Below are 20,345 nucleotides of genomic sequence, written 5' to 3'. Positions count from 1 at the left end.
ACACACTGCTATGCTAGTGGAGATGTTGACCTATTGCTTGCAACATAAAGTTTTCCTCTTCCTGGGTGACCTTTGTTTGCAGAAACAAGATAGGGCAATGGGGACATCTTTTTCCCCAACCTACGCCAACCTACTCATGGTTGTATGGCAAACAGAGACTCTGGAAAAAGAAAGAAAAAAACATTCCAAAATAAAAACCTGGTGTCATTTCATTGATGACCTTTTCGTCATATGGGATGGGGACCGTGTAGACTTACAGGCTTTTACTGACTCTCTTGATGAAAATTACTACAACTTAAGCTTTACATTGGCAATAAGTGACACCAGCATCATCTTCCTGGATGTGGAAGTTTTAGTCAGAAACAACAGGATATGCACCAAAATGCACGGAAAAACCAACATTATGCAACAGCATACTTCATGCCAATGGTGGGCATCCGTCGAACTTGAAATGGAGCATACCTACGGCGAGATGTTAAGGGCGAAAAGGAACTGCTCTGAAACTGACGATCTAGAGCACAAAATCGAAGACATGAGTTGTTGTTTCATTGAGAGAGGATATCCGTTGGAAGTAATCATGAATGCCAAATCCAGGGTCAAACTGAAAAAACGAACCGACCTCCTAACACCTTCAAAAAGGAAACCAAATGAAAAAGAGGGTGCAACAGACAGTACAACATGAATAATCATGGATTTTAATAACCAAAGTGGAGAGCCCAAACAATTAATAAGTAGGAATTAGGAAATTTTACAACTTGATGATACGCTAAGCGAAAATTTAACATCCCATCCCAGCATACCCTATCGTAAAACAGCTTCTTTAAGAGACATCTTGACACAAAGTCACCTTGAGAAAAGAGAACCAAAAACAAACTCATGGCTAAATACACCAGGATTTTGGAAGTGTGCAAAATGTCGAGCATGTGAACATGTCTCCAATATAACAAACTATGAACTTCAGAATGGTAAATTAGAGAAAATTCTTGACCACATCACATGTGAATCTAACTATGTGGTTTACAGAATAATGTGTCCATGTAAAAAATACTATGTAGGCAGCACAATTAACAAACTAAAGCTACGTATCCTGCAAAATCTGCGTGCTATAAAAATAAAGATCCCAGCTATCTGATGGCAGAACACTTTCACGAATACCATCAAAGTGATGTATTCAATTGAAGTACTCTGGGATTAAAATCATGAAACCTGCAGAAAGAGGTGGTGACCGAACCCTAAAGTTGCGCAAAATAGAATCCAGATTAATATTAGCAATGGGTACGGAATATCCACATGGACACAATCTGGATGCAGAATTATTTGTACATTTGTAAATATTAGAAAATCATGAGTAACTGCATCTGATCTGATTTAGAACTGAGCAAGACACAATCTCCCTTCTGCTGGACTGATTTCATGTATATTTACATATAAATAATCTTCTCTTCTCACCTGGAAAATGTACATATAGATTGCACAATTTTCTTTACAAGCCAACAAGGATATAAGTTAAATCAAGTTACAAACATCTCTAGAAGGAAGGTGCAGCTTGGGGAAGGAAGAAAACTCGATAAATTTCATCCACATGTAAATAGTCATCACATGTATACCCCCAGCAATTGCAAATTAATTTGTGGAATGATCATCATGCAAATAATTAATAGTTTTGTGTTTCTTTTAACACGGGTCTGTATATGTACTTTACAAAGAGCTGGATAAACTTGTTCATCAGGATAACCCGATACAATGTTGGAACCAAATAGGATCTAAATGAATGTTGTACTTTCCAGTGCAAACTATGGGGAGAATTTTGAGATGTAGCAAGAACGTTATATCCAGGATATTTGTTAGAAAAATGATACCAGAGTCATCAGAAAGCAAATATTCATGAGAGCTCGTTATAATTCACATTGGGCTGGGAACATCGTGACTAGCAGATTGCACTCTATCTTAAAATCATTCCATGAAAGAGAGGAAAATGTTACAGTGCACCTTTTTTTAAGAATTGAATGTACTTTACAATAATTGTGCTTGATAAAGTTGCATTGATGACAAAAGTGAAAAATTGAGTAATCAAAAAGAATGTTGAGATAGAGTCCAACATGGATAAAGAAAGTCAATTAGTGAATGACGGGCTTATGCTGGGACACCAAATCAATGAAAAATCTTGAAAAGACTGCATATGCACCAACTTGCACTTTTTGTAAGAATTTGAAAAATTTGAATAATCTGAGAAATTGTTACTTCTGCACTAGCACTTTATTGGACGGATGTACACAACAATAATGTAAAGATGGCGATTCAACGGCTCTACGTTGATGTACTGCACTAGCACTTTATTTTTTAATGTACTTACAGCGAGAGAGAAAAAATGGCGATAGTACTGTACCATGTTATAGTGTTGAGGTTCACAGTCTAGTTTTTTAACAATAGTAAAAACAAACTAGGGTAAGAGCACACTGTCTAGACGCTGGGGACTCTATGGTCCAGTAGAAGGCTAATGGTAGCCGAAACGTGTAGGCCGTCCTATCTTTTGCACAATTGCACAATGGTGTTCAAATAAATGAAATTATGAAACTTACCCTCCTGTGGTGCCGTGACTTTTGCTGAAGAACGGAGGAGGTAAGACAATCCAAGGAATATATATATAGTCGCCAGTAGGTATATATAGTTAGGATTTTTTCTCTATGGGATTTTTGAAAATTCTATGTCTAATAACTTTGGCGTTTGTGGACGGAATTGGCTGAAATTTTCAGGAAAATGGAAAATTTTGTTTCTGAGCAGCCCCTGAAAATTTGGGGGGGGGTGTCAAGGGGGGGCCGAGAAAAAAGGGGGGTCCAAAAACGCGTTTTTCCCATGTTAATTTCCATAGGGCGGTTGGCCTCACTTTTAGCCCGAACGGCTGAATGGATTTGCATGAAACTTGGCAAAATTGTAGGGACTGTTAGCCCGATGTGCCTTTGCTAGGTCTCAATATATGTGCTCCAGTGGATTTTGATATATTAACGTTCAAAAAAAAATATATATCTGTAACAGCGCTCCGGGTAGCGCTCCGGTTCGCGTACTTGACGCGTAACGGAACTTCGCGAAGCGAAGCTGATTGGCTCTCCGGTGTCTGTCAACATTCTAAACAGTCCGGAGCGGCCGCCATCTTGTCTCTCGGTAGGATCGAGAGACAAGAGGAGGCCAAAACAAAGGGGGAAATGACCATAAGGGGGCATAGTAGATCCTCCCTGACCCCCTAGGTTTGATGTGGAGGCTTTAAAAGGGCCCCGCGGGGCAAAAAAAAAAAAATATCGTTTTTTTTGCGTGGGGAGCGCCCGGTACGCTTTTGTGCAATGGGCGGTGGTAATCTAAATGATGGGGGGGGGGGCAGCGATCAAAGCACATCAGCGTGCATAAACACGAAAATGTTTTTATCTACCACGTACTTGACTTATCTCTCTGAGATGCATTCCCTTGTGTTTCGGCAATGGTAGTCTGTTCATTACATAGATCGCCCGAGGGCGGTAGTACAGACCGCGCGTAGGAAAGGGTCAAAAGCCAGGGGTATAGGAGTATGTAACAAGCGAGCCATTTAATTGAAAAAACTAAACGTGACAAACGGTTGCAGGATCATTGAAGGTTGATTTTATAATTGAAAATATAACAGGATCAGTTACAATAAAATCGTCCATACGCACACCATGGGCGAGTATCATGGGTAACATTACTTCGAAGCTTTATTAATACAATAATCAATAATGAAAAATCGACATCAATAGGGTTGTCCGTATGCCCAGTCAGTACCCTTCCCCGCCCGCCATGTGCACAAAGACCGCATACATCCCCCATAACGTCAAGGCTAAGTAACTAGAACGTCATAAGGAGTTGCAAGTCGCTCCCATACTGGTGCCATTTAAGTCGAGGCCAGGCAGGTCCAGAGTATAGTTCAATGTCTCCAATAAGTAGCGGCAGGACCAGAATCCCTTTCGGCAGTTCAAAAAGTTCGTTAGCACCAACAGAAAGAACAGGCAGCATGAACCATGACTCAAAGGCGAGGGAGGCAAAATCTTCCCTACCGGGTCACGCTGAGGTCCCACCGGAGCTGATCAAGTTGGCAGTCTACAGTGTCTCTTAGTAATTCGGACAAAAACTGGCGTCAGCATGAGAGCACTACCATCCTGTGACAATGTTGTGGCCACTTCCGGAGAGCGGGACAGCAGGCGTATCCCTCCGCCGATGCACTGAATCAGCCTCCCTCACGGCACCAGATGTGGATAAGGCGTCGGACACCCGTGGCAGCGGTATATCCATGGGGGATAGTCGAGCAACAGTGGCGGTTGCCCCCATCGGAAGCCCGCGGGAGTCGAGGGCCAACGACTCTCGTAGAACCTTTAAAACTGAGAGAACGTCTTCAAGAGTGGGGCTCATGCCCGAGCAGGCAAGCATTCGAGTTCCAGGGTAGTCCAGAGTCGTTCAAGTGGACCAGGCCCAAATCCGGGGAGTCGGCCGCCATTTTGAGCATTCCGCAGCAACAGCCGCTCTTCACCCCGGCCACCGGAGCAGGTCCCCGGCCATCCAACCCAGTGGAACGCCAATGGCAGTCATGGTGCAGCTGACCGGGGAGTGAAACGCTAAGGGTCGCCCTGCTGCAGCTGACCGCGGGGACGGGCCTTGGCGCGTGGTGTCGCCCCCGGGCTATTTGCACAACGGTCCTCCACCCCTAGGCCGCCACCTATGCTACCTCGACAGGAACAGCGTCATGCATTTGGATCGATGTTGCAGCAGGCTGCCATGTAAATAGTTATTTAATAAAACGTTTTACCCTGTTACTTTGCTGGTGTGTTGTATATATTTATAATATTTGCATACGGTTTGTCGTTATTTTGGGCGGGGTGGGCGGCGGAGCCGAGCTAACTTCTCTTATCTAGTCAGCACATAAATTGACTTACTGGTGCGCATTATTTTGGGTGTACATTTGGAATATCGGTTGGGGTCGGGTTCGTCGTACTGAAATAACCCTTCAAGTTTCTGGTGTAGGCTACTCTCCCATTCACTAGCTCCAGAGAGAGTCGTTCCTAAGTAAGGAAAGTGCTATATTCTTTTTCGTCCTTCACATGCGGATACCATGTTCGGGCTTATTTTTCTCATTCCATTAGCCGTTCGATCAACGCCTCAGTCATACAAAAAGTATTCTTGTATTGACCCAGTCGTGCGCCACACATACGCATTCATACCGTACAAATCAGGGCCCATGCGCACATTCATACCATACAATCTTTCACGCTCCCAGAGATAGCTCGTACATATAATGTACCGTCTCACAGAGCTAGCCTATTTTTCCTCGCGTGGAACACGGTGCGGTTTATGTCTTCTCCATACTTTAGCTGAAATTCCAATGTAACCTGCAGAAAAAGAAAAGAGGGGGGGGGGCAGCGTTCAAAGCACATCAGCGTGCATAAACACGAAAATGTTTTTATCTACCACGTACTTGACTTATTTGACTTATCTCTCTGAGATGCATTCCCTTGTGTCTCGGCAATGGTAGTCTGTTCATTACATAGATCGCCCGAGGGCGGTAGTACAGACCGCGCGTAGGAAAGGGTCAAAAGCCAGGGGTATAGGAGTATGTAACAAGCGAGCCATTTAATTGAAAAAAATAAACGTGACAAACGGTTGCAGGATCAGTGAAGGTTGATTTTTTATTCGAAAGTATAACAGGATCAGTTACAATAAAATCGTCCATACGCACACCAAGGGCGAGTATCATGGGTAACATTACTTCGAAGCTTTAATAATACAATAATCAATAATGAAAAACCGACATTAATAGGGTTGTCCGTATGCCCAGTCAGTACCCTTCCCCGCCCGCCATGTGCACAAAGACCGCATGCATCCCCCATAATGTCAAGGCTAAGTAACTAGAACGTCATAAGTAGTTGCAAGTCGCTCCCATACTGGCGCCATTTTGGTCGAGGCCAGGCAGGTCCTTTCAAGTGGTGTGGGACCTGCCTGGCTTGGGGAATCTTTCAAGTGATGTGACTGAGGAGCAAATTGTGGACCTCTTTAAAGACTTCAACCCACTACATGTCAAGAAATGTCAAAGCGGAATGAAATGCTTTGCATTTGTAGACTTCAGTTCGGCGAAAACCCAGCAGAATGTTATAAGTAAATGTCATGGCACGAAGTTCAGTGGGCGGTCTGTCATTGTGAAAGCTTCAATTAAGTTGAATGGCTGCAAGAGCCCCGATTACACCAGCAGCCCTGTTAATATGCCGATCTTGGAAAAAGTTCCTCTGTTGGATTGCAATGGCTGCAGTGATGGTCTTGGGAAACTGCTTCCGAAAACTCTAAAGGCCACGAAAGTTTGCTATGCTGTTTCTTTGGAAATGCGGTGCTGGGTGATGGAAGTTATTGAAGAGTTGGCAGTGGTGTTTTTTGTAGATTTTGGACGCTCTGCCACAGTCCTGGCTTCGTCATTACGAGCACTTGAAAACAAGACATTCTGGGCAATACCACCCTTGACGCAGCCCTTTATGCTACAAGATGGTGTCTTCCATACAGAAAATATTGTTGGCAGCATTTTGAAAGGTAAGAGTAACGGCCGTTCTCCTAGTGAGTCTCACATTCTTACATTTATGAAGAATGTTGAAGAGTAGTATGTTGAAAATCTGAATCCATCGTTCTACAAACTCTCAACCAGCCTTGGATGGAAAAATCCTGAAGAATGTACAAACTGAAAACCAGTTTTTGTCTGTATAGCATCAGCAGCAACACTTGAGTCAGCTTTGTGTGAAGTCGCCATCTTGATCTAATCAATACCGTCCCCCCGCACACATTCAGGGACCAGGCCGCATTGCGAGGGCACCGCAGGACGTGTCTTCAGGTCAAACGGATTGTGGGACAAGGTCCAGAATGGAAGAGTCACCAAAAGGCTAAAAGTCCCGCCGGACCCCGGGAGCCGGCCGCCTATGTCGGTGGCGATCTCAGGCCACACCAGGGCAACAAGACTTGGGGAGGGGGCAGGAGCCAAGCGCCCCCTCCGAGTCCGCGCCACCACACCGCCCCTCGGGGGCCTGGAACAGTCGCCCGGTCCGGACGTGAGCCATGAAGAAGGGCACCAGCCGCCATCTTGATCCAATCAACACCGTCCCCCCGCACACATTCAGGGACCAGGCCGCATTGCGAGGGTACCGCAGGACGTGTCCCCAGGTCAAACGGATTGTGGGACAGGGTCCAGAATGGAAGAGTCACCAAAAGGCTAAAAGTCCCGCCGGACCCCGGGAGCCGGCCGCCTATGTCGGGGGCGATCTCAGGCCACACCAGGGCAACAAGACTTGGGGAGGGGGCAGGAGCCAAGCGCCCCCTCCGAGTCCGCGCCACCACACCGGCCCTCGGGGGCCTTCGTCAAGCGGCTCAGGGAGGCACCGCAGGCAGCGGTTCTTCAGATCAGTGGCTCTCACCGGCAAGGCTCCCCTCAGTCAGCAGCGATCGTTGGCGCTGTGGTTGCGGCCGGAGGCCCCGCCTAGTCAATGCCCCGGCCTCTCCATCTCGTAGGCCGCAGAGTAGTCGGGGAGAAATCCCGGGAACGGCGGCATGCATTACACATCACTAAGATGGCCGGGCCTACGACCCTGGCTTTAAGAGTCTCATGCTCGATCGATTGAGCTGGCCGGATCAGGCAACAAGAAGGTGGGGGGGGTGGCGGCATCAGCAAGGCATCCCCCCACACAACTTGCTGGACATCATCTCTGGGTGTATTGGGGACGAGCCTTGGCGCGTGGTGTCGCCCCCGGGCTATTTGCACAACGGTCCTCCACCCCTAGGCCTCCAGCTATGCTACCTCGCCGGCTGATGGCCTTTGTAGACTTTCTAAAGCCCACATCCTACTAAAAAGTAGCCCAAAGTAGCCCAGCATTGCTACTTTAAGGACGGAGGGACAGGAACAGCGTCATGCATTTGGATCGATGTTGCAGCAGGCTGCCATGTAAATAGTTATTTAATAAAACGTTTTACCCTGTTACTTTGCTGGTGTGTTGTATATATTTATAATATTTGCATAGGGTTTGTCGTTGTTTTGGGCGGGGTGGGCGGCGGAGCCGAGCTGTCTTGCAGACATCATGGCGTCGAGCTCGGTTCCTCTCACTAGTTTCATATTTCTCATCAGGGGTTGTTCCTAATGTTTCTATTTTAGCGAGGTCAAAAAGAGATCCCATCAGTGGCCTACTGATTTTGCTCGATTCCTTTTGTTTTTTCTAACAATTTTTATGTTATAGTTTGCTAGCACGATACAGCGGCTAGTCCGCATTTTATATATATGTCCTTTTTATTAGGGGTGTCCTCCGGTGGAGTCGGATGATCTACCTCTAATAAACGGTCCGGGTTGAACCAACTACCAACAAACGGGGCAGAGATAGGCATGACGGGTTACAAAGGGGACAAAAGTCTGCACTACCTATCCTTCACTATCCGCAAAGACTAAACAGAGTATTGCGACTCTGTGCTTATTTGTGAATAGAGAATCACCCAAAGAGAACCAATTCCGAACGATAATAGGCTATTGGCAGTGGGCAGAGAGGCCATGACACACAAAATGGCTGTCACTTACATGCATGATGGGGCCTAAAAGGGACTAGATGGCGTGGCCACTGTTTCGCGACTTTCACTTTACTTTCAACAGTGGCTGTGGTGAACATAAATGAACGCCGCTTATGTATACCTAATTTTAGTCATTTTCCACAAAAAAGCTTTTGATATTTGCTATTAAAAAACCATTGAAATTCACTGAAAAAACCATAGGTTATAGACCATATATAGTTAGGAATTAGCATTTACAAAACCTTGAAAATTCACTGAAAAAAACCATAGGTTATAGACCATATATAGTTAGCTGGACATTTTATTGACATAAAACCAATGAAATTCCATATATAGTTATTTGCACTAACTATATATCGCGCACCCGCAATCCACTGCTGATGATGTCACATATTACATCATTCATGACATGGTCAGTGACATCACTGATGACATCACTGATGACATCTCATTTGACATCAATGGTCACATCACTGATGATAACATTCATGTGACAATACAATGCATCTCCTCACACTTTAATATAACCTCTGTTACACCCAGTGTTAAATACAGAATATCATTTTTTAAACCATTGACACACCAATACTAGTTACTACATACGCACTCACTGATTCCTATGTCTACACACAGATTCGCTCATTCACCCATACAATCATTCATACATACAATCACTCATCTTTACAACACTATCATATGCACTCATACACCTATACAGACACTCACACTCTGCCACTCATCCATGGAGTTACTCACACACCTAGTCAGTCCTGTAAATAATCAATCACACTTCCATTTTCTAATCTATACAGTTAAACATAGAGTACCTTACATTTTCAAACATATACTAACACATACTTACTCTCTTATACAATCATTGATACAAGTACACATTGATCTGCACAGAGTCACACATCTCCCAGCCAGCCACACACACACTCAGTCTCCCATACAAATACTTGGACAATCAATCAATAACCCATATAGTTACTCATATAGCTACTGATCAACACATGCAGCAGTTTACAGAACAACAGACATAATGATGCACAAATTAAGACAGTTTAGTCACTAACCCATGCACTCAGTGAGACACATTTAATCACTCATTCATACAGTAAGTCATGCACCTACTAAATCCTTCATCCAGACACTTATACATCTACTCATTCTTCAATATGTAAAACATATTTAAACTTTACAGAAACACACAGTCACTGGATGATGTCATCAGTGATGTCATCAGTGATGTCATTTGAGATGTCATCAGTGATGCCACTGACCATGTCATGAATGATGTAATATGTGACATCATCAGCAGTGGATTGCGGGTGCGCGATATATAGTTAGTGCAAATAACTATATATGGAATTTCATTGGTTTTGTGTCAATAAAATGTCCAGCTAACTATATATGGTCTATAACCTATGGTTTTTTCAGTGAATTTTCAAGGTTTTGTAAATGCTAATTCCTAACAATATATGGTCTATAACCTATGTTTTTTTCAGTGAATATATATATATATATATATATATATATATATATATATATATATATTCCCACAAGAGAAATCCGGCCAAACAGATACCACACGAGCCCACAAGGTTGATTCAACAGATGTAGTTTATTCCTGGCAGCTAGGGCTTATTCCTGGCAGCTAGGACGACGCGTTTCGACCACGTCCGTGGTCTTGGTTACATTACCTCCGTCTCCACAGTGCAACATATTTAAAGGTACAGTGTAATTTGCATGTCACAGATTTAGTAGAAATAATGGAACCATGTTTATACGTCACATTTAAAAAAATTATGAGTGCAAAAACAAGTTTTTTAAAGTGCATTGGTAAAAAACATTGCTGCAGTTAGACAACGGTTGTATGGGTATTGTTGGTTACATAAAATATTAAGAGTAAATTTGTGATTAACTCCAACAAAGGTTCACTGGTGACATGTTTGTGTGATGTGAATGACAAAGTGCAAGCACTAATATAATACAGGTGTGGGCTCTAGTTCTCTGGCTCTTCTATACGGGTTTTGGGGTGCCTAGCTTCCTGATCAAAGTCCTACACAGTGATGGTAAAGTATACCATATTGCGCTATTTTTATGAAGAAGTGGCTTGGATTTGGAGGGCAGCCGCCATGGACTCCAGTGCTCATATCTGTATCTAGGATGTTATTCTCAGGATTCACTCAGGATTCACTATGCATCACACTCCTGTAAGAGGAAAATACGACAGTTAGTGCACATTCCATCTACATGTATCATCGCTAGTTGTTTACATATAAAGTACATATAAAGTATACACAGTTACTGACCTAGTGAACTATGGAAATAGGTCAAAGGGTCTGCAGCAGTGACGTTTAAAAACAAGGGTGAATGTGTGGTGGTGAAGGGTAGGGTAAAGGGAGGTGAAAACATCAGTAAGGCATGTTTCAGTTATTTCCTTTGGTTTTTCTTTGTTCGCCATAAGTTTGCAGGGTATGCTCAGACATGAGTCCCTTGCTCACTTTGCCACTGGATTCAAGCAAGTGGGGCTGAAGACGGCTGAAATGCCAGAAACCGGTCCTCGGTAGCTTGTTTCCGGTCCAGGGAAGGCATGGCTTGGCAGTTTGGGCTGGACTGTTCCCATGAGGCACAGGGTCAGACTGATTTGCATATGGCGATGTCTGAACTGGGGTGGCAGAGTGGGCTAAAGAACGGTGACGGATGAAACCCAGATCAGTTGACTGGGGGTGAGTGCTTGTATTCTCAACGCTCCGTCCATCATTTCCTTTGGTTTTTCTTTGTTCGCCATAAGTTGGCAGGGTATGCTCAGACTTGAGAGCCTTGCTCATTTTGCCACTGGATTCAAGCAAGCCGGGCTGAAGACGGCTGAAATGCCAGAAACCGGTCCTCGGTAGCTTGTTTCCGGTCCAGGGAAGGCATGGCTTGGCAGTTCGGGCTGGACTGTTCCCATGAGGCACAGGGTCAGACTGATTTGCATATGGCCATGTCTGAACTGGGGTGGCAGAGTGGGCTAAAGAACAGTGATTGATTAAACCCAGATCAGTTGACTGGGGGTGAGTGCTTGTATTGTCAATGCTGCGTCCATCATTTCCTTTGGTTTTTCTTTGTTCGCCATAAGTTGGCAGGGTATGCTCAGACGTGAGCCCCATGCTCACTTTGCCACTGGATTCAAGCAAGCCGGGCTGAAGACGGCTGAAATGCCAGAAACCGGTCCTCGGTAGCTTGTTTCCGGTCCAGGGAAGGCATGGCTTGGCAGTTCGGGCTGGACTGTTCCCATGAGGCACAGGGTCAGACTGATTTGCATATAGCCATGTCTGAACTGGGGTGGCAGAGTGGGCTAAAGAACGGTGATGGAATAAACCCAGATCAGTTGACTGGGGGTGAGTGCGTGTATTGTCAACGCTCCGTCCATAATTTCCTTTGGTTTTTCTTTGTTCACCATAAGTTGGCAGGGTATGCTCAGACGTGAGTCCCTTGCTCACTTTGCCACTGGATTCAAGCAAGCCGGGCTGAAGACGGCTGAAATGCCAGAAACCGGTCCTCGGTAGCTTGTTTCCGGTCCAGGGAAGGCATGGCTTGGCAGTTCGGGCTGGACTGTTCCCATGAGGCACAGGGTCAGACTGATTTGCATATGGCCATGTCTGAACTGGGGTGGCAGAGTGGGCTAAAGAACGGTGATGGATTAAACCCAGATCAGTTGACTGGGGGTGAGTGCTTGTATTGTCAACGCTCCGTCCATCATTTCCTTTGGTCTTTCTTTGTTCGCCATAACTTGGCAGGGTATGCTCAGACGTGAGTCCCTTGCTCACTTTGCCACTAGATTCAAGCAAGCCGGGCTGAAGACAGCTGAAATGCCAGAAACCGGTCCTCGGTAGCTTGTTTCCAGTCCAGGGAAGGCATGGCTTGGCAGTTCGGGCTGGACTGTTCCCATGAGGCACAGGGTCAGACTGATTTGCATATGGCCATGTCTGAACTGGGGTGGCAGAGTGGGCTAAAGAACGGTGATGGATTAAACCCAGATCAGTTGACTGGGGGTGAGTGCTTGTATTGTCAACGCTCCGTCCATCATATCCTTTGGTTTTTCTTTGTTCGCCATAAGTTGGCAGGGTATGCTCAGACGTGAGTCACTTGCTCACTTGCCACTGGATTCAAGCAAGCCGGGCTGAAGACGTGTGAAATGCCAGAAACCGGTCCTCGGTAGCTTGTTTCCGGTCCAGGGAAGGCATGGCTTGGCAGTTCGGGCTGGACTGTTCCCATGATGCACAGGGTCAGACTGATTTGCATATGGCCATGTCTGAACTGGGGTGACAGAGTGGGCTAAAGAACGGTGATGGATTAAACCCAGATCAGTTGACTGGAGGTGAGGGCTTGTATTATCAACGTTCCGTCAATCATTTCCTTTGGTTTTTCTTTGTTCGCCATAAGTTGGCAGGGTATGCTCAGACGTGAGTCCCTTGCTCACTTTGCAACTGGATTCAAGCAAGCCGGGCTGAAGACGTACTGAAATGCCAGAAACCGGTACTCGGTAGCTTGTTTCCGGTCCAGGGAAGGCATGGCTTAGCAGTTCGGGCTGGACTGTTCCCATGAGGCACAGGGTCACACTGATTTGCTTATGGCCATGTCTGAACTGGGGTGGCAGAGTGGGCTAAAGAACGGTGATGGATTAAACCCAGATCAGTTGACTGGGGATGAGTGCTTGTATTGTCAACGCTCCGTCCATCATTTCCTTTGGTTTTTCTTGGTTCAGTTATATAACAGGAGGTGTTAGCATATTCTTAAGTGACTATACAGTTCCTCATCCTGGTTGAGACCATATGTAAATTTGGTACCAGCAAGGAGGATGAAACGGGATTCACATTTGCGAAGTGAGGCAATGCGATTACCTCCTCTGGGATTGAGGGTGACTGTGTCCAGTCCCAAAAATCTGGCTTTATTATTATTATAATTGCATTTATTATAATTGCATTTATTGAGCGCGCAGCTACCCGGAGGTTTCCCGGCGCTAGAGCAAATAGAAGGTGAGATAAGTTTAAGAGGATATGAGCATGCATGTTAAGTATTGAAAAGCCAGGTCTTAATTCCTTTACGGAATGTCAGGTAACAAATTTCAGATCGCAAGGATTGAGGCATGGAGTTCCATAGGGAGGGTGCCAGTAAAGCAAACGAGCGACTGCCCATTTTGGCTCTGTTAACGCGGGGGATCTGAAACTTATATTGTGTGGAAGATCTCAACGTACGGGAGGGGACATATTGCTGCACCAAAGAGGACAAATATTTCGGAGCTTTACCCGTTTTGATGTGGTGCATTATGCAGAGGGCTTTAAATTTTATTCGGCTCTCAATTCGCAGCCAATGCAGCTTACGCAGATGGATGGCGGCCGAGGACCTGGCAGGTAAGTAACAAATAAGACGAACTGCCATGTTCTGAACCACCTGAAGTTTCTTTATTACCTCCTTACAGGCGCCCAGAAGTAGAATGTTCCCGTAGTCCATACGTGAGGTGACCAGGGCCTGGACCACGGTCCTCAGGGTATCAGCTGGAAGCATCCACGTGATTTTTCTCAGCCACCTAATGATGGTGGTACAGGTGGCCGATACTTTTACAACATGTTGCTTCAGTGACAGCTGGTTGTCAAAGAGAACCCCGAGGTTACGGGCTGTGGCTGAAGGGGTTGGTAAAGGGCCCATCTGATGAGGCCAATGTTGCGGGCCCCAGAGCGATGTATTTGGACCAAATAGGAGCAGCTCTGTTTTGTCACCATTCAATTTTAATTTATGTCTATGCATCCAGTTAGAGATATGTTTCAGTCCGGACTGCAGGGAAGATGTGGGGAGATGTTTATTAGTGGAAAGCGAGTAGACGATTTGCGTATCGTCTGCGTAAGAATAGATTGTGAGGCCTGCTTGCTCTGCCAAGAAAGCAAGAGGTCTCACATAAAGATTGAAAAAAAGAGGACTGGGATAGACCCCTGGGGAACACCGTGTGGGGAGTTGAAGATAGAAGAAACAGAAGTGGAAGAAAAGACTTGAAAGGTGCGATTAGAGAGAAAGCTAGCAATCCAGGCCAGGGCAGGGCCATCAATACACACCGATTTCAAGGTGGACAACAAGATGGAATGGGAGACGGTGTCAAATGCGGCACTCAAATCTAGCAGAATGAGTGCCACTGTCTCCCCGTTGTCCACCTGTCTTCTGATGGTCTCAGACACACCAAGGAGCGTGGTCTCAGTGGAGAAGCCAGCCCTGAACCCAGACTGTGAACAATGAAGAAGATTAGAAGATTCAACATAAGAGCTGAGAAGTGAGTTAACATGCTTTTCAAGAACCTTAGAGTAGCAAGAGAGCAGAGAGATGGGGCGGAAGTTGAAGGGATTGTTTGGGTCCGCGTTGGCCTTTTTTATCAATGGAACCACCATCGCATGTTTCCATTCATTAGGGACCGTAGCTTCAATCAATGAAGCATTCAAAATATCCAGGATGATCTGGAGTATGGCTGGATCCAAGGTGCACAATATTTGAGGAGGCATAGGATCAAGAGGAGAACCAGATTTTATTTCATGTAGATATTTTTGAAAGAGCAAGGGCGATATCGGCTCCCAAGAGTGGAGTTGGGGAGCAGTGGGAGTTAAATTAGAAGCATCGGCGAGACAAGGGATGGGTAGTAAAGGCTCAGGAGTGGAAGATACAGTAGGAGTAGCGCTAAAAATAGCATAGATCTTATCTATTTTCTCCAAAAAGAAATGAAGAAATGAAAAAGAAAGGCTTTGGGCAAGTCTGCCTCATTTTCCTTCGGTAAAGGGCCTGGCAGTACCGTAGCTATGATAAATATATATATATATATATATATATATATATATATATATATATATATATATATATATATTCACGCTCCAAGGTTGTCCACCATGTGAGTAGCACGCGAGCAGCAGCTTTATTTATGTGTAGGTGAGGACGGGGATCCGCTTGTAGTGGCCGCTCCGTAATGGATCTGCCCGACGCGTTTCGAAGCTCCATCTGCTTCTCTTCAGGGGCTTTAACGGAAGCGGTGTGCGCACCCGCTACACTTCTCCAATTATATAACTCGCCCGTCGATGGGAGGCTCCAGTGAGACTTCTGGGAAGTGTAGTACAGAAAGCACACAATCAAGTCCTGTATGGACTCCACAAGTGGGCCCGTCCTCGATTCCATGTACGGCTGCTACTTCACTGCCGTGCCCCCCACGTTAACGGGGTGGTGCATACTCTGCGGCTGGACTGCCGCATATAGATTCACGCTCCAAGGTTGTCCACGTGAATCTATATGCCCACTTGTCGCCAGTAGGTATATATAGTTAGGATTATTTTCCCATGGGATTTTTGAAAATTCTATGTCGAATAACTTTGGCGTTTGAGGACGGAATTGGCTGAAATTTTCAGGAATTTTGTTTCTGAGCAGCCCCTGAAAGTTCGGGGGGGTTTCGTCAAGGGGGGGTCGAGAAAAAAGGGGGGTCCCAAAACGCGTTTTTCCCATGCAATTTTCCATAGGGCGGTTGGACTCACTTTTAGCCCGAACGGCTGAATGGATTTCCATGAAACTTGGCAAAATTGTAGGGACTGTTAGCCCGATGTGCCTTTGCTAGGTCTCAATATATGTGCTCCAGTGGATTTTGATAAATTAACGTTCAAAAAAATATGTATATCTGTAACAGCGCTCCGGTTAGCGCCCCAGTTCGCGTACCTGACGCGTAACGGAACTTCGCGAAGCGAAGCTGATTGGCTCTTTGGTGTCAGTCAACATTCTAAATAGTCCGGAGCGGCCGCCATCTTGTCTCTCAGTAGGATTGTTTTTTTTGCGTGGGGAGCGCCCGGTACGCGCACCGGGAAGCGGTCCGGGGAGCGTACTATGAGGAAAAAAGAATGATAGACTTTTCAAATATTGTATGTTTATTGATTGTTCGTTTTGTTGTTTTTTTAAAAAACTTTTTTATTTAAGTAGCAATATGTAGGTACCAATGCAGAGTCAACAAATTAATATACACCGTCTCCTTTGTAGATATCTTGCAGGTTGTTTCAGAAGTTATTGTGGAATATGGAATCCATATCATAGTCTGTCAGGAAAGCAGAAAGAACATGGAGGCTGGAGATGAAAAAGAGATGTTAAATACACATTGGAGATAATATAGTTGGAGAAAGGAAGTAACTATGAGCAAAATTACTATGTAACATAAAAAAGTTGCACAGTATACTATAAGTCTGACTTTACATTATAATCAATTAGTTACTAGTTTATGAATTACATATAAAAATGATTAAAGTCTCGAACAATTTTTGATTATTAAATATACATTTATTTTTGTGATTCTTTTTCCAAATTTAACAGAACATATAACAACAAATTGTCGGAAATGTCCTCATTTTCAATCAGCGAATCTACTGCATCTACACATTGAAATAATTCATGGTCCCGTGATTCATCCATGAAATCTGAGTCATCATTGTCCTCAATAACTTTTTCTGTGTTGTTCTCCAGAACAATTTTGAAGGAAATAATCTGCTCTCCTTCCATTTTCTTGCTGTAATTTGCATAAAAAATAAATATATCAGTAGAGATAGGGCACTGTTGGGTTTAAGTTCAGACAGGTACTTGTGAGTTTATAACAGAGAAGTTATCTATGGGCACTGTATGGTTTCAGGTGTGAAGTAGTACTATTAAAAAGTGCCTGTGAAGAAGTCTAAGTAAATTCATAATTATAGCACAGATACCTAAATCAATCCATAATTATAATAAACGAGCCTTTCTCAATGTCTAACTCTTATAGAGGGACAGTATATAACTATCTGAAAATGTTTTCCCAAATTAATTTAAAGTGCACAACATAGTTCTCCTTTCAAATTTATAAAATAACATCTTATCTTTTAAAAACAAGTTTAAGTTGTCAGTGAAAATGCACTTGCAATGTACTTCAGGAAGTAGTAGTCAAAATGGCTGTGTTTCTCTCTCTTTCTTTATATATATTCAGGTACATAACCAATCAAATGTCAGGTAAAAAAAGTAGAAAATGAAAGTAACATTTTAATTGGTTGTCAATTCCAACACTTCAGATGTGTTTTGTGAAGTAATTTACCTCAGGGTATTTAGAGAGGTCTACAGGCTAAATGGCTAAATGGAATTCCAATCAAATTTGTGAAAATGGTAGGGATTGGTATGTAGTATGAGCTAATCTATATTTGGTGAAAGTGTCTCCAGTGGTTTTTCTGTGAATTACTTTCCCACCTTTTTTAAGCGAGCGCTTCCCGGTGTGCGCCCCGGTACGCGAACCGGCAGCGTTACGGGAGTCCTCCATTTTGTGTTTCGGTAGAATTGAGATACAAGATGGAGGGCAAATAATGTTCAGAATGGGTAGAAGGGGGCACGGTAGACGTATCCTGACCCCCTAGGTTTTCTGAAGGTGGCTGAGGAGGCCCATATGTGCGGGAAAAAAACCACATTTTTTTTCAAATTTTCGCGCGGTTAGCGTCCGGTGCGCGTACCGGGTAGCGCTCCGGAAAGCGTAAATCGTGAAAATTAGTAAAAAAAAAGTTACATTTAAAATTTGTTTATAGTGATCATAGTTAGGGTAGCTCTGAGAAGAGCTTTTGGGTCTGTGGTAGATTTAGGTACTTATAAGTAGGTACCAATACATAGTCTTAAATTCAGGATGAAAACTCTGTTCCCCTCATCTGAGAAGTGAACTCCATCTTCTCTGTAGATATCTTGCATGTAGTAACGCAAGTTATTGTTGTAGATGGAGCCCATTCCATGGTCTCTCATGTAAGCTGAAACAGACTTATTTACATGCTTCCTCGATTTCTCAATTTGTGGACAAAATTCGTTTGACCACCTCCATTTCTGTCTTTGGCATATATTTGAATATACCAAGGCAGTTTGAGGAAAAAGTGCCATCAATTGCTCAAAGGTGTCCTTTAAAAGCATTTCCAGACCTACCCCAGTCAAAGTGCCCAAGTCATTTCCTCCACAGTGCACAATTAACAGGTCAGGTTTTGGCAAATGCAAAAAGGTTTTCACCAATGGTATCAATTGGTAACATCTTAATCCTCTGTGGCCAATCCAGTTGATTTCCACATTTTGAAAATTGAGGTTGTGTAAATTTCTGTTATCAGCATACCTTTGAGCCCAGTAGATGTAACTATGTCCAACAATCCAGACAGAAAACATGGTGAGAGAAGGTTCTGCTGCAGTCAGATGAAGTGTGGTAATGAAATGGCAGTTGAAACAGTAGGAGTATGTAATGAAAAAAACTGTGGAGTTTCTGTGCTAATGAATCAGTAGCAGTGATTGGTGGATTTTGATTGATGAAAACAGAAAGTTAGGGTGCATGGATGAGTTCTTTGAAAGATGTAATTTGAGTGGTCAAGAAAAAATCATTTTATGAAAGATTGCACTGGATACGCAGGTGTACTGAGAGTTCAGAGTTCAATTGAAACATTGTTGTGTGAACTTGCAAACATCAGAGGTCTTTCAGGAGGTGGTTGCTATGGAAAAAAGGCAGAAAGGGCAGAAGGGGGAAGGGTGTTGATTTGAAAAAAGTGAGGGAAGAGTTTTGATTGGGTGACATGAGAGATATGTGTGATGAATTACAGCATTTCTGTGCCTTTGTTGGTTGCAGCCTCTGGAGTGCATACCCTTTGCTCTGCTAAAGACAAATTGGTGTGTGTCTGAAACTCAAAAAGTATTTGCTAAGGTGAGAAAAGATCCATTTAATTTAAATAGAGAATAGTATGCTTTAAGGAGAAAATTATGAAGAAAGTTGTGTATTTAAAATGTTGCTTTGTGTCAAGTGTTTTACAAATAGATTTGGTTTCTTTGAGTTACATAGCCATGTTAAAAGTGACGCAAAAGTGGTGGAAGGGCCTTAAAAATACGCTTTCATGTGTGTTAGGGCATTTTAAGTCACTTCCCCATGAATGTGGGTAAATAAGTGATTTACTTGATGTGTTTAAAAACGTTTTTTGAAATCAATTAGGTTTCTTGATATGTACTGCTAGAGTTTCATAGGCTGCTTGAGGCATACTTACAAGGACTTTGAGTCACTTTGATGTTATTTTCCCCATTTTAATTTAAGACATTTCCCCGTGGTGCAAAGTCCTTGTAAATACGCCCCCATGTGTGCTTGGCAAATTTAGACTTTGTTTCTTTGAGTTACATAGCCATGTTAAAAGTGACGCAAAAATGGCGCAAGGGCCTTAAAAATACGCTTTCATATGTGTTAGGGCATTTTAAGTCACTTCCTCAAGAATGTGGGAAAATAATTGGTTTATTTGATGTGTTTAAAAACGTTTTTTGAAGTCAATTAGGTTTCTTGATATGTACTGCTAGAGTTTCATAGGCTGCCTGGGGCATATTTAGAAGGACTTTGAATCACTTTGATGTTATTTTTCCCATTTTAATTTAAGACATTTCCCTGTGGTGCAAGGTCCTTGTAAATACGCCCCCATGTGTGCTTGGCAAATGTAGATTTTGTTTCTTTGAGTTACATAGCCATGTTAAAAGTGACGCAAAAATGGTGCAAGGGCCTTAAAAATACGCTTTCATGTGTGTTAGGGCATTTTAAGTCACTTCCCCATGAATGTGGTTGAATAATTGGTTTACTTGATGTGTTTAAAAACGTTTCTTGAAGTCATTTAAGTTTCTTGATATGTACTGCTAGAGTTTCATAGGCTGCTTGGGGCATATTTACAAGGCCTTTGAGTCACTTTGATGTTATTTTCCCCATTTTAATTTAA

Source organism: Lissotriton helveticus, chromosome 6, assembly GCF_964261635.1.
Source record: "Lissotriton helveticus chromosome 6, aLisHel1.1, whole genome shotgun sequence".
Classification (NCBI taxonomy): domain Eukaryota; kingdom Metazoa; phylum Chordata; class Amphibia; order Caudata; family Salamandridae; genus Lissotriton; species Lissotriton helveticus.
The sequence above is the reverse complement of the archived record's forward strand: the minus strand, read 5'-3'. Positions refer to the sequence as shown.